Source organism: Phocoena sinus, chromosome 21, assembly GCF_008692025.1.
Source record: "Phocoena sinus isolate mPhoSin1 chromosome 21, mPhoSin1.pri, whole genome shotgun sequence".
NCBI lineage: Eukaryota > Metazoa > Chordata > Mammalia > Artiodactyla > Phocoenidae > Phocoena > Phocoena sinus.
Genome location: NC_045783.1, coordinates 14,355,235 through 14,369,733, shown reverse-complemented (window position 1 = coordinate 14,369,733; position 14,499 = coordinate 14,355,235).

Genomic DNA, 14,499 nt, shown 5'->3' with positions numbered 1-14,499 from the left:
ATTGAAGAGGTGGCAGTGCTTACATGATCACATTGTTAAAATGAGACTACACTGAGGATGGTTCAAAGTTTCTAAATTTTATACTTGTATCTCTTTATTACGGAATCGTTTTAACGTTTCCAAAATAAATAGATGGAATAGTGGGGCTCAGGAGAAATTTTGCTTATTATTTCAGGCAAACCCAGAATAAATCCTGTGGCAAGGAGCCTGTCTTTATATCTCAGCTCCGGTTTTTAAGATGCAGGCATCATTCTGGGGCAGATTCTGTCAACGTGATGGCAAGATGTCTCTCATTTCCCCAGGCTTATGATAGCAGCTCAGCAGCCCCATAGGAAAGAAAGATCCTTTTCCCCTAATATTTCAATAACAATCCTGAGATCAACTCCCCTTAGAACAGCTTAAGTCATGTGACCATTCTTAATGCAATCACTGTAGCCAGAAGTATGGGAGATGCCCATGGTCCAGAGCAGGATTAACCCCCAAACCTGGAGCTTGGGGATGGCATCAGGAACCCCCAGTCCACAGGGCTGGGAGTAAAGAGGAAAGTCGTGGCTTTTGCCAGAAGAGAATCAGGACGCTGCTATCAAAGGCAGGTGATTGAATGAGCAGCAAAAAGAGAAGATCTTTTCAAGCTAACTTGAATCTTCTTTCCAATCATTGAAAAGTTATTCTGTATAGGGTGTTTGGATTTGGGCTCACTTCACCCACAACTGATCATGCTTATTTGCTGTGGTAAACTTAAAGGAAAACCCAAATGTCTTATAAACTACCGAATAATATTTTGTTTTCTATAGTTATACATAAGGCATATTTTTATAGGCCAAAGGCAATAGTATAATGCTGAAAATAATGAAGCTTGAAAGCCAATATATTTAATTGAAAATATGAACATATTAACTGACCTAGAAAATAAAGGAAAAATATTTAGGATTTTTATGGGCATGAAGACAAGTGGTTAAGGAATGGCTCCTAGAGTTTTACACATCGGTGCAAATAAAACAGCTTTGTAAATTTTAAACACAAGCCATTCCAAGGAACCTTAGACACTAGGACATATCTCCAGTGCTTGACTGAGCTGATGAAAAGATGCTAAATGGAATTCAGCCCTAAAGTTTCCAGTGACCCATATCTGAAAGCCGGCAGCTCCCACAACATGATTATAGCTGAGGAAAAAGCCCAGCGCATGAAATGCTGTGTTTGTGAGTGATCGGTTTTATCTGAATCCTTATTTTTCAGACTTTAAGCAATTATGCTGTCAACTCAAAGAATGTGGCTCCTAACATCCTAAAATCAGCAATAGTCACGGTCTCGTTCTAACCAAACAAGAGCGTGTTGGTTACTCTGCTGAGGTATAACCCAGTGTACATTCACTCCTCCTATCCATCTCTGACACATGAATAGGGGGTTGGTTTATGACCTGAACACAGAAAAGAGCTAGTTGAAAGTATTGCAAATTTAGGGGACAAGCAATACCGTGTGTGAATAGTATTTTTCTCTATATCGCTTGCAGAGCTATGTTAAATTTCTGACTCGTGAAAATTCAGTCGTTTGAGATGAGTCAATCTGTGAACATATGGTAGAAAGTGCTATACACTTAGCATGTAAATTTACATTGCATAAAAATTTTCAAATTGCAAAAACTATGGTTGTTAAAAAATATTACGGGACACTAATTTATGGCATTGCACTTAGAAAGTTCTACCCTGCTAGTAAATCAGGTATTGGGTGCCAGAACTTATTCCATCATATGCAACAACTATACCAATAGTAAGAATGGGAACATACCTGCTGAATGTCAAGCACTTCTTCTTTCATGACCAACCCCATTACACAGATGAGGAAATTAAGGATCAGGAAGATGAAGAAAATTGTCTGAAGTCACATAAAAATTTACTTACCTGAAATACGAACAGAGGTCTAGCTGGACTGTCCTTTTTGCCATACCATGTCACACCAAGGTGCACTAAGCACCACTTTTTTGTTGTCCTTTACAAAGAGAAAACCTGGTTTCTGTATGCTGATACTCATTACTGCCTAAATTTACTCCAGATGTATTACTTTTCCCATATATATATTTCCATAAATATTTTAGACTCAGTTGTTACACCTGTTTGTATGAGTATGTATATATGTGTCTGTCTTTACCATTCTGATCTAATTCTATAGAAGACATCACATGGGAAGCCCTATCACAATGGAGACATTATAGTTCTATTGGTAGGATATTCCAAGGCACAATTTACTCTTGCCTTTTACTTAAGTCAATATACTGGTGATGTTTTTGAAGTTTCTTTTACCTACAGGTCTTTTTAAAATTAATTTCTATTGGAGTATAGTTGATTTACCTACAGGTATTATTGATAATTTATTGCAAATATATTCAAGCAGAGTATGATGCAAGTCTTATGTATGTTCTGCCACATTTAAATGACCACTTTATGGGAAATTTGATTGTCATTAGAGTTAATTTGAAACGGAGCAGGACCCTACGATCCTTGCCCTCCCCCCGCCCCCCCTCCAGGTCCTCCACCTGCCTTTTGTCTGTGGAAAAACTTTAGCCAAAGAATAAGTTTAATCAGAGAAGTGATAAAATGCAGAAACGAAGGGAAAGCGTCAAAGGAGACCAAATAATAATAGTTTAGTCATTAAGCAAAGTCAAGGACCTTTAGGTCCTCCTCAAGGGCTACAGATAATATCCTGAGCCGTATCCTGTGAGCTGTCTTGTAGCTACAGAAACCCACACCAGGTGGAAGAGGTTAACTACATGATGACCAGGCTGTAGCCATGACCTAAGCTGCCACAATTCTGAGAACTGGCCTCAGAGAAATGGAAACAAACTGATCCTGGAACTCAAGATTAACTGTACCTACACAATCAAGATGACGCTGGTCAGACCACCGATGACCATTTTCAAGATGACTGTCAGAGCTGGCTGCCTTGTTTCTGCACGTAGCCCCTCCCTCCGTCTATAAAAGCTCTTGCCCCCTGATTGTCGGGGGGTGGGGGGAGTTGGCCTTTGGACAGGCGTCCGCCCTCCCCGCCACCGCAGTTGCCGGCCTCCGAAATAAAGCAACCTGTCCTTTCCTACCAACACTTGTCTCTCAAAGATTGGCTTTCGAGCGGCGAGCAGCCGGACCTGGGTTCGGTAACAAATCTGGTTTACAGCTGACCAAATGTAACACTTCTATATCTGGTAAATTCTTTTTCTAACCAGTCCACCTGGAACTGCATCACCTGTTAATTGATCCTAAAAAGGGATGCCATATTTAAGGTTGCAATGTTTTTTATTTGTTTACTTGACAACCTCTCATTTATAGCACCGTCTCCATATTTTCCTTTCCCTCCAAGCCATGTCCATTTTGCAGAACTCAGTTTCTGGCTTAAGCCCATGTTTCAGGGGAATGAGGTCACTCAAATATCATTTGCCAGATCTCTCCACCAAAGGACAATAACCAAGGACTGGATGGAAAATCTCACACAAAGCCAGATGAGACTTTGCGCTAATGAGACCGCGGTGTTGGTTACAACGATGGTATCTCTCAAAGGCAGCATAGTTACCGTAAATGCTCCAATCAACTTCTCCTCTTCAAGCTCTCCTGGGCAGACCCAGAGACTCCAAGTCTAGATTTGACCTTGTTTTTCAAGAGGTTTTTTTTTTTTCTTTACCATTTGATGTGGCCAGTGCAGGTTCTGGAAATTAAGGTGCGACATTAGAAAAAGGTGGAGGTTCCTAACTCCAACTATGTTCAGTGCAACCCGTTGTTTCCTATTATTCAGTTTATTACAGTTTTGGCATATGGTAGACAGAAATTTTCTGTCTGCTGAACAACTGAACTTGGAGACCTGAATTTTAATTTACCATTTACGTGCTGTACAATTTTGCTTAAGTCTCTGAAGTCCTCTGTACTTTGCTTTCTTAGTTGTTAAAAACTGGAAAAGAAATAATAATCCTACCTGCCAGAGTTGCCTCCAACATGTGGGAGTACTATGTAAACATATAAACAATAAAGACTTATAAAATGCAAGTTACTGTTATGTGTAATGTTAAATCAAAAACCGTTAAACTTCAACCTTCTAATGACAGAACCTGCAGTAACAGCACCCGTGGAAATATGAATAGTAGGATGAACCAAATTAACCTTCTCTTCAGGTGCATATCTACCAGAAAGGAGTACTAAGTTGGTATTTTTTGTACACATCTAAACAGGAATAACTCCCATGAAATTATGCTTTTCATGGAAACTTTGACCATATTAATCTTGGCAGAGTTTGGGTAATATTTTTGGAACTCTGAAAGGACTCTTTCATTTTAATTCCCATGAAAGGCTTTATTTTTTCTATACTGTATTAGGGAAATCCAAAGAGAAGAAATAAAAGGCACCATCATACTTCTGACAATATTTTATGGAAATAAAACAGCAGGATCAGAAGGGTGCCCTCTGATGTCACCTTTACTCTGACTATAATCGATGTATAAGTGTGAGCCTTTCAGCCTTTATTCATTAATCATTCATTTCACACTTAGTGATTTCATAAATTCATGTTTGTACAATACATTAATACACTGGCATTTTCACCTTTCAGCTGTTTTTTTGCAAAGTGATTTTATCTCAGCACAACAGTGAGTCAGATTCCCTCAGCTGTTTCTACTTCTAAACGTCCCAACTTCTGCAAAGTATACCGGCTCTTTCAGGCTATTGCAGAAGTAACCTAGTCTGAGTGCTACACTGGCTGGCTCACTTGAAGAGTTAACTGAGTTCAAGAATGGATAATGTGCCCCAGAGAAGCTAAAGGAGAAAAAGCACCTTGCTGTACTTGATTACTTTGCACTTATTATTCCACTGACATGGAGATTTTAGGAGGCAGTTGGAGCTTCTTTTGTTCCTAACAGTAGAAATGAAATAGGGAATGTTGAAGGATTAACAAGTCCTAAGAACTGAGCCTCAGCACCCTTAGAATACACTGAAATCTTTAAGTTGTCCCAATCCCGAGAAAACTGCCTCTAAGTGGTTTTGCCAAAACGAGTCTCTGTACCAGTAGGAGATTGTCAAGACTCCAATTAGTAAATCCCTAAGCCCCAAAGTTAATTATGAGGGTAATGAAAAGTGCTGGAAAATCCTCATTCCTGGGAATAGGAAGAATCAGATCAGCCATTAGCCCTACTGGGTGCATAGAGGGATTAGAATCCACCACAGAAAGAAATGTCTATGCTCCTACTAAGATGGAATAAAGATGATTTAATGATTATTACTCTTAGATAAGTTTCAGTAACTTTTTGAAAGCAATAAAAGCCAGCAAAGGACACTGGATGTTTATTCCTCTTAAAATAGTCTCTCAACTCTTATGCACTACAAGGAAAAATATACAATATGTTTAAGGTATTAGGGAAAAGAGAAGAATAAAAAAATGATCTTCCTTCAGTAGGAAAAGCCAGGATTCTTTTACTAATGTAACAATGAAGATTTTGGTATTTAATAATTGAAAGTAATGTCAACTCCCCCAGAAAAGAGGAGATCAAAGATAGATATCCTATCAAAGATAGATAACCTAGAAAAGATAGATAGTACACTATGAAACTATCACAAAACTAAGTAAAACTATGAAAAATAATGGTGGAAGACCACATATGTCAATAAGTTTGGTTAAAGCTTTACCCTGAGATGCTTTCTTTTTTTTTTTTTTTACATCTTTATTGGAGTATAATTTCTTTACAATGGTGTGTTAGTTTCTGCTTTATAACAAAATGAATCAGCTATACATACACACATATCCCCATATCTCCTCCCTGTTGTGTCTCCCTCTCACCTTCCCTACCCCACGCCTCTAGGTGGTCACAAAGCACTGAGCTGAGCTCCCTGTGCTATGTGGCTGCTTCCCACTAGCCATCTATTTTACATTTGGTAGTGTATATAAGTCCATGCCACTCTCTCACTTCGTCCCAGCTTACCCTTCCCCCTCCCCATGTCCTCAAGTCTGTCCTCTACATCTGCATCTTTATTCCTCTCCTGCCCCTAGGTTCTTCAGAACCTTTTTTTTTTTTTTTTAGATTCCATATATATGTGTTAGCATACGGTATTTGTTTTTCTCTTTCTGATGTACTTCACTCTGTATGACAGTCTCTAGGTCCATCCATCTCACTAAAATTACTCAATTTTGTTTCTTTTTATGGCTGAGTAATATTCCATTGTATATATGTATCACACCTTCTTTATCCATTCATCTGTCGATGGACACCTAGGTTGCTTCCATGTCCTGGCTATTGTAAATAGAGCTGCAATGAACATTGTGGTACGTGACTCTTTTTGAATTATGGTTTTCTCAGGGTATATATCCAGTAGTGGGATTGCCGGGTCATATGGTAGTTCTGTTTTTAGTTTTTTAAGGAACCTCCATACTGTTCTCCATAGTGGCTGTATCCATTTACATTTCCACCAGCAGTTCAAGAGGGTTCCCTTTTCTCCACACCCTCTCCAGCATTTATTGTTTCTAGATTTTTTGATGATGGCCATTCTGACTGGTGTGAGGTGATACCTCATTGTAGTTTTGATTTGCATTTCTCTAATGATTAGTGATGTTGAGTATCCTTTCATGTGTTTGTTGGCAATCTGTATATCTTCTTTGGAGAAATGTCTATTTAGGTCTTCTGCCCCCGAGCTTTCAAATCAGGATGTTTAGTAAATGAACTGGAGGTTATAAAGACAGGTAGATTTCATCATAGATAACTCATGAAAGCCTAGGAACACTGGGAATTTTACCTTTAAATTGCAAATGAGGAAATAATTCCTTATAAAGAAGATTGCTATTTTGGTAGAGCCTGCTGAAAATCCACCAAAATCTCTCTCCTATTATTCCATAGCACAAAATCTCTCTTCCATTTTTCCATAGTGCTAGAGTTGTTGCTGGGCCCAAAACTGCCCAATCAGACAGCGCATTTCCAAGTCTTCCTGGCATATAGGTGTGACCGTGGAGCTCAGTTCTCATCAATACAATATGAATGAAGCGATCTTGCTTGCCACTTGATCTTTGCCTTAAAATATTGGGCAAGGACACTTCCATACTTCTTCTCTTGAGCTAAATCGCTGAGGAATCACTGAACTAATGAGGAAAGCATTCTACGGAATGGAGGTAAAAGAAAATGGAAGGAACCTGGCTCCCTGAAGGCCTGCTTAAAGCTTTAGAGAAGAGTCACCGCCAATCCAGACCACGCACCTCAATCCTCTCACAAGAGGGGGAAACAAACTTTCCAACTTTAAACATTTAAACTTTAAATAGCGTGAATATAGCCCTAATTTGCTTAGGACAGTCCTGTATTATGCCTGTTGCCTTGGCATAATTATAAATGGCATTCTCTTTCACTGTATCAAAATAAATTACATGGTAACCCTGTTTTAGTTCAATGTTTCATGCTACTTCTTTATATTAGTAGCCCAGCTTCTCTACAACCAATATAGAAATTGGCACTTGGAATTGGATGCTAACATAACAGGACCTAAAATAGGTGTGATTAGCAGTCACGTGGTGGGAGGTGAGGGCAGGTATATACCAGGTTAGGAGACTGGATATACTCTGGGAAAATATTGGTAAAATTACACTCTTGTGATAACTCGAAAGACAGACCACGTGTACCTATCAAGTCTGTAGCCAGAGTGCTAGAATGTTAATCTGTGCTGGTTAGTCTTTGCTGCATTTAGCAAGGTATTACAAGAAAGAAATAAACACAGGCAAGAATTGGCAAGTTTAAAAGCAGAGATGAAATAGAACAGATGGGGTTGGAAATACCTCCTGTCTATACTTCAAGCAACAGTAGATTCATAGCTGTTGTTTCTCAGAACCTTTCTCAAAGACTTACTGTTAAGCAAAAGCAAAAAGAGATCAGATTAAGAGTGTTGCCTTTACACATAAACTCGCTGTTTGAAACGTCTCTAAAATAAGGAAGAGATGAATGTTCCAAATCCAGGAAATAAGGCCGGCCTAAGCATTATGTGCAGAAAAGGGCTTTGTGTACAGTGACTGGAACCTGGGGCTGACGGGAAGAAAGAAAACGACTTAGAAGCCTGCTGAATTTTTGAAATCACAAACCTGGCTTACAGAAATGCCTGGGACTATTTAAACTCCAAGCAAGCATCCACTCCATACCTACTTCAGATTCAACATGGAAACAATGAACCAGGACGACCAGAAGACCCTCCTCAAATGGCATGGCCAGGGGCTAAGGAGGATGATGACCTAGAGTTACTCTGAGAGAAGAACCCACTGTGACAGGATGAACTGGCCAAGGACACAGTCGATGGTCAGGGCAGAGAATCTACACAATTCCTGCCCAGCTAAGGACCATCAGTGAACCTGCATTTTGTTCCTCCCTTTTCCAAACTGAAGTCTTCATTGTGGGAATGCTATTCCTGCCCCACCCCTGTGTGGGCATGTGTATGTGAAGGGGACACAGAGAACTGGCCTTTTAGTTTATAGGTCATTGGACAACCTCTGGACCATATAAAAAAGACTGCCCCTGACCTAGATCTGAATCCAGACCTTGAGCTGGGTCCAGGACTGGTGGGACTCTAGGAGTCCCCTTGGAGAGCAGAGGGATGTGTCTTGTGAATGGAAAAAGCACACCCAAATATTTGGGTGATGCTTGGAAGAGTCTGAGGGGGACACAGCTAGTTATACACCAAGATTTATTCCACATTTTCTGTAGAAACTATGCAACATCTTGGCTTGTGGCTGCCCTTATACACATGACATTTCTGAGCCTCCCTCGCAGATAGTGGTGGCCTCGTGACTAAGTTCCCCCGTGGAATTTGAGGAGAAGTGACATCTGCCTCTGGATCAGGCTTTAAAACATGGAGCACGTGCTTCTCTCTCTCCCTTCACTCACGCTGGTGCCCGCGGATGACCTAACCTCAGCCCCCCTGGTCGTGGAGAGAGGATGCTGAAGACAATATGGGAGGGAGCTTGTTCCTCACTGGGCTGCATTGTTCACTAAGTGCTGTTATATGAAAGTGAAATAAACTTAAAGGTTTGTCAGTCTGTCAGGTAAAGCAGTGTGCAGTGACCACCTACTAGGTGTCGATGCCCAGCTGACTCCTAGACCCACTTGCCTGGACCACAAGCCAGTCATTGATACAGTACCACTGAGGCTTCCCCTGCATCCATGACTTCTTGACAAGCTTGCAATCTCCCCATCTATACCAGTGCCTGAAAATCACACAGAATATATATAAGTGGTGGAACTGGAAATGGAATCTAGGACCATCTGATTCTAGAATTGTTTATCTTTCTACTTATAGATGCTTAATTTTGTACCTAATTTTTGAGCATACTAAAATCTCTCAGGAATGTAAGTGTTTTTTTAAAAAAAATCACAGACACGTTTATTTTGCCTTTCCTATTGGATGTTAAAATTATTTTGCCAATACTTTGATAACTTGATTTTTTGATGTAAATAAATAAAAACACAGTATGCCCAATTTAAATTCATATCCTTAGGTTCTGGGAATTTTCCATATACTTCAAGGTGTAATTGAATTTTTAGTAAAGCAATATTTTAGGCAAGTGTATTAGAACTCTTAAGATTCCATGACCACAATGAATACTGGGCAGAATGTGTCATTTCATATCTTAGCATACATTAAACTTTGAAAAGAAATAGGCACTAATAACTTTAAAGAAAAATATACTTCAGAAGGAATAGTCTTTGATTCATCTTGGTAACATCAATCTGGTTACTTAAAATCTTATTACACATGTTTATAATTTCTTTATGGAGGGAAAAGCTGAAAAAGGCAGTTTTCTTTATGTTGGCATTGTGCTAATCTGAAGATTATATCACTTTTTACAACTAGAATTGGTCAATGTTGGTTCTTGTTTCACCTTTTACGATCATAGTGTCTTGTAAGTAATGCTGAATAAACTACTCAAGAAACTAGATGCCTCTTCTTTGAAATTCTCACTGTCATAAGGTAAGTTGGGGAAATCACTCCTCTAGATTCTCATTTTGTCTAAAACGTGATCCCACCTGTGTCCAGCCTGGTTCTCGGCACCCTCAGGATTTGCTCGCCAGGCAGTTATCTACAGTCTGAATTGGCCATGATGTTTTTGAACTCTGGAGGGCTGCTGTGGTACAAAGTTTCATGACTCCCTTGAATACCCTCTGAGCTACTGCCTGACTTTGGATGGCATCAAATTAGGTATCTCTAGGCAGGGGCTAGGGCCACAAAAACAAGGGAGTAAAAACATTGAAAATGACAGCAGAATCACAAGAGAAAGGACAAGGGACACGTGATTCACAGAGCAAATATCCATTTACACGGAGATGGATGGCAATTAGGTAAAAGTTCAGAAATGGCAACACGGGTACCAATGGAGGCTCTACTGTGACCCAACCAGAGGCTTCTAACATACTCCCTCTTAAAGCAGTTGTACCACCTTATAGGACACAGGAAGTTGTGATATTACTGTGGAGAGAAGCTTGAACCTGCTGGGAGAGAAGTGTCAGGTAGTCTATGAAGACATGCTCTGTTTGAATTGGGTTCCCCTTAACCATAACCAGACAAGCAGTTTAAATGCAAGTAGTTTATGTGGTGAATCTGGAGACGCAGCCTAGGAAGGTGGGGAAATGGGAATTGCAAGGGTCAAAAGCCAGTAAAGTGGACGCCGTCCAGCCGTTACCACTGTGGGCAACTGAGGCTCAATACCATGGGCACTTTGGGAGACAGTGAATAAACTGACTTAATAGATCCCAACTGTTTTGATGTTGAAGAAAGGGTTAGACAATGTATTTCAGGGTGATGTTTGGAAAATATGGATCAAATAATGAATACATGGAATTCACAACAGACTTGGATTTGAATGATGTCTCCTGAGAGCCAGGCATTGTATCACCTTTCACAGAGAGTTTTTGTTTAACTCTCACAATAATCTGATAAAGTAAGTACTTGTTTCCATTTTTACTTATAAAGAAACTGAAGCTTAGAGGAGAGAAATGCCTTATGGAATATGTGGCTAATATACAGGAGATCTTGGATTATACTCAGGTTTCCTAATTCAAAATATGGTGGGAGGCAAAAGAGAATATTGGAAAGAACAGGGATTTTGGAGTCCTACTTTTGTTTGTACTCTATTGATGATCAGGGTAACATCCAAATCTCAATGACAGTAATGGCATGGGCAGAACAGTTGCTGGCCAAAGTGTTGAATAGATGTGTCAGCCTTGCCATTAACCTTGGACAAGCTTCTTAACATCTCTGGGCTTTAGTTTCTTCACCTATAAAATGGATATATCCACTGTCAAGGCTAAATAAATTCAATTCTATTCCATTTTATCCAGTATATATATTGGATGCCCTAACTCCTTGGCAAATTCTCAAACCAGTTTGTTGCTGTTGTAAATATCAATGTCAACAATGACTAGTGAACTTCAAAGACATCAACTACTTCTACATACCTAAAACTAGAGGATAATATTGAGAGAAACAACTTCTACCACAACTTTATTAAGAATAAATGTAAAAACTAACATTTTCCTTTAAGTTATTTTTTCAGGTGCCATGATAATTACATAATTATGAATAGCTTATTTTTCTGGTTACTTTCATTCATTAATTAATCCATTATTAAGTAGTTATTAAGCAGCTACTGTATGCCAGGCACTAAGCCAGTCCTGGGACGGAGGGGTGAATAAAACAGATACAGTCCCTGTCCTCCCAGATCTTAATAGTTGAGTTGTGGAGTCAGATGCTAACAAGAAGCAAAGCAAGAAACATAATTTTGTTCATGGTTCTAACTGAAAAAAAAAATGGATATGAAAGATAACTAATATTGCATAATAAAGATATTGAGGAACCATTCCTAAATTAAATCTGTTAACTGTTCCCAGGAAGACATTACAGACAGACGTTCTCAGCCCTTGTTGAAAGACAGGCCTCAAGGACACTTTCAGAAAGAAATAATTTTACTCTAAAAACCAACAGTAATACCTACAATTGATTCATTTAGATTGAATTCAATTTGATTCAACTCATCGCCATTCAACTCAATTAAACATAACAAACCTTCTCTGAGGATTGTATTAGTGTAGAAAGAAATGATTCTTTCTCTTGGTGCCCTAAACATTCACTCTCCTTTCCAAGGCCCTAATAAGCTTTAGACCTGACTTCATTCCACCACCTTATAAGAGCTCAGAGAATGACGTAAGTGGCAAAGCAGCATGCCTTAGCAGACCAGCAGGAGTGAATTGCAAAAACGTTTTGTCGGTGTTCTTTTTAAAATGAGTCAAGGGAGCGATTGACCTGTCCAGTTGAAAGCAATTAATGAAGAATTATCTTCTAGTCTTTTCAAGAATAAATGGCAACAATTGTTTTATCTGTGCAACTGAATTTATAAAATGATTTGAACTTTGTGTGTTTTTCATTTTTTAAAAATTGTCTCTGGTTCCTTTCATTTACTTTCAGCCCAGCTTCACCTTTCAAGTTCATTTTGGGAGCATAAATGACTTGCTCACAGTTTGCCTGATAATAGTGCCAGAAATGCCTTAGACAATTTGATATGGATTTTTCCAGGAATGCAGGGCCCAAAGTAGTCAGTGGTAATTGAAATTTCCATCCATTTGGAAATATTTTCTGCCTAGTGAAACTGAAGCAAAAGAAACTCCACCACTGAGGGTTTCAATCATGTTAACTAGAGTGGTTTCCACAGCTTGGCAAGGATTGGAAAATATAGGCGTGAGTGCCATTCTGTTCAATTCAAAACAACCTCCAAAACATGTTTGTTTTCATTTTCTGCAGAATTGAGAGCCAGATTGCTTATATAAAATGTTTCAAGTAAAATTTAATGCTGATTTGGTTGCTAATTCTTTAGTTGAGACTTTGCCCATCTTCTTAATAGGGTAAGATTTCTAATAATATGGACAAGAGCTGCTTATTTAGTTTGGAATTCTCCATATAAATATTTTTTCAGGGACTTCCCTAGTGGTCCAGTGATAAAGAATCTGCCTTCCCATGCAGGGGACCTGGGTTTGATCCCTCGTCAGGGAACTATGATCCCACATGCTGTGGGGCAACTAAGCCCACATGCCACAACTACTGAGTTTGCGCGCCTCAATGAGAGAGCCCGCGTGCTGCAAACTACAGAGCCCACGCGCCCTGGAGCCTGTGCGCCACAACTAGAGAGAGAAAAACTCGCACGCCACAGCTAGAGAGACACCTGTGCACCACCGTAACTAGAGAGAAGTCCCTACGCCGCGATGAAGAGCCCGCGCGCTGCAATGACAGATCCCACATGCCTCAATGAATATCTCGTGTGCCACAACTAAGACCCGACACAGCCAAAATACATATATATATAAAATAAATAAATAGTAAGGCTTTTAAAAAGTTATAAATATATTTTTTTCATATTTCTATCATGTTAATTTCAGTGTGTCAAGCACCAACATAGCTTGCAAAAGTCTTAGATCTCTGGCACAAGCCACACTGGACAGACAGAAAGCCCTATTTGGAAGTGACCTTAAAAATAGTTTAGCTCAACAACATTTGATAGAATAGGCTCTCCAGAAAGTTTTAAGAGGAAGAGAGCCATTTCTAGCCTACTTGACTAATTTCAATCTAGTGAGTCTCTAGGAGACCTCAGCTGAAGGACCATTACTCCAGAAAGAACTCGCTTCTACCATATGCCTGAGGGCATCCTCAATCCTGAGCCAATATCTTAATGTCTCATTTGGAGGTTTGAAAGATCATGGGGGAAGCACAAACTCTTATGAGGCCACGCCTAAAAGTACAATATTTTTTTCCTCACTCAGATCTTATGCTAAGAAAGAAGTGTCTTTCCCTTTGACAACAGAAGGATTCTTTTCTAACCCATTCTTTTATCAAGTGGGCCTCTCACTGCTGTGGCCTCTCCCTTGCGGAGCACAGGCTGCGGACGCGCAGGCTCAGCGGCCATGGCTCACGGGCCCAGCCGCTCCACGGCATGTGGGATCTTCCCGGACCGGGGCACGAACCCGCGTCCCCCGCATCGGCAGGCGGACTCTCAACCACTGCGCCACCAGGGAGGCCCAGGCCTAATATCTTAAGGACTTTAGATTTATGAAGAAATCTCAGTTCCAACTCTCTACCATGTGTTGACCTAAATAAAGCCTCGCCTCTTATCCCTCCCTGCATTAGAACTAAAAACTAACTTCCTGGTGTCAGCAAGCAATTCCAGGGCCTCACTGTATTGGCCCTGTTTAAGCACCTAGTAACAGAGTCAGATCCTTCAGTTAATGTTCAACGAAGCATTTAAATATTTATTGCATTTTTTCTGGTATTTAAAAAGCTTTTTAAGAGGTGTTTTCCAGAATACCTAATCTATAGTATTTTGGGAAGTAAATTTCAATATATTTTATTTTATTTTTAATAAATTTATTAATTAACGTATTTATTTTTGGCTGCATTGGGTCTTCGTTGCTGCACGCTGGCCTTCTCTAGTTGCGGCGAGCGGGGGCTACTCTTCATTGCAGCGCAT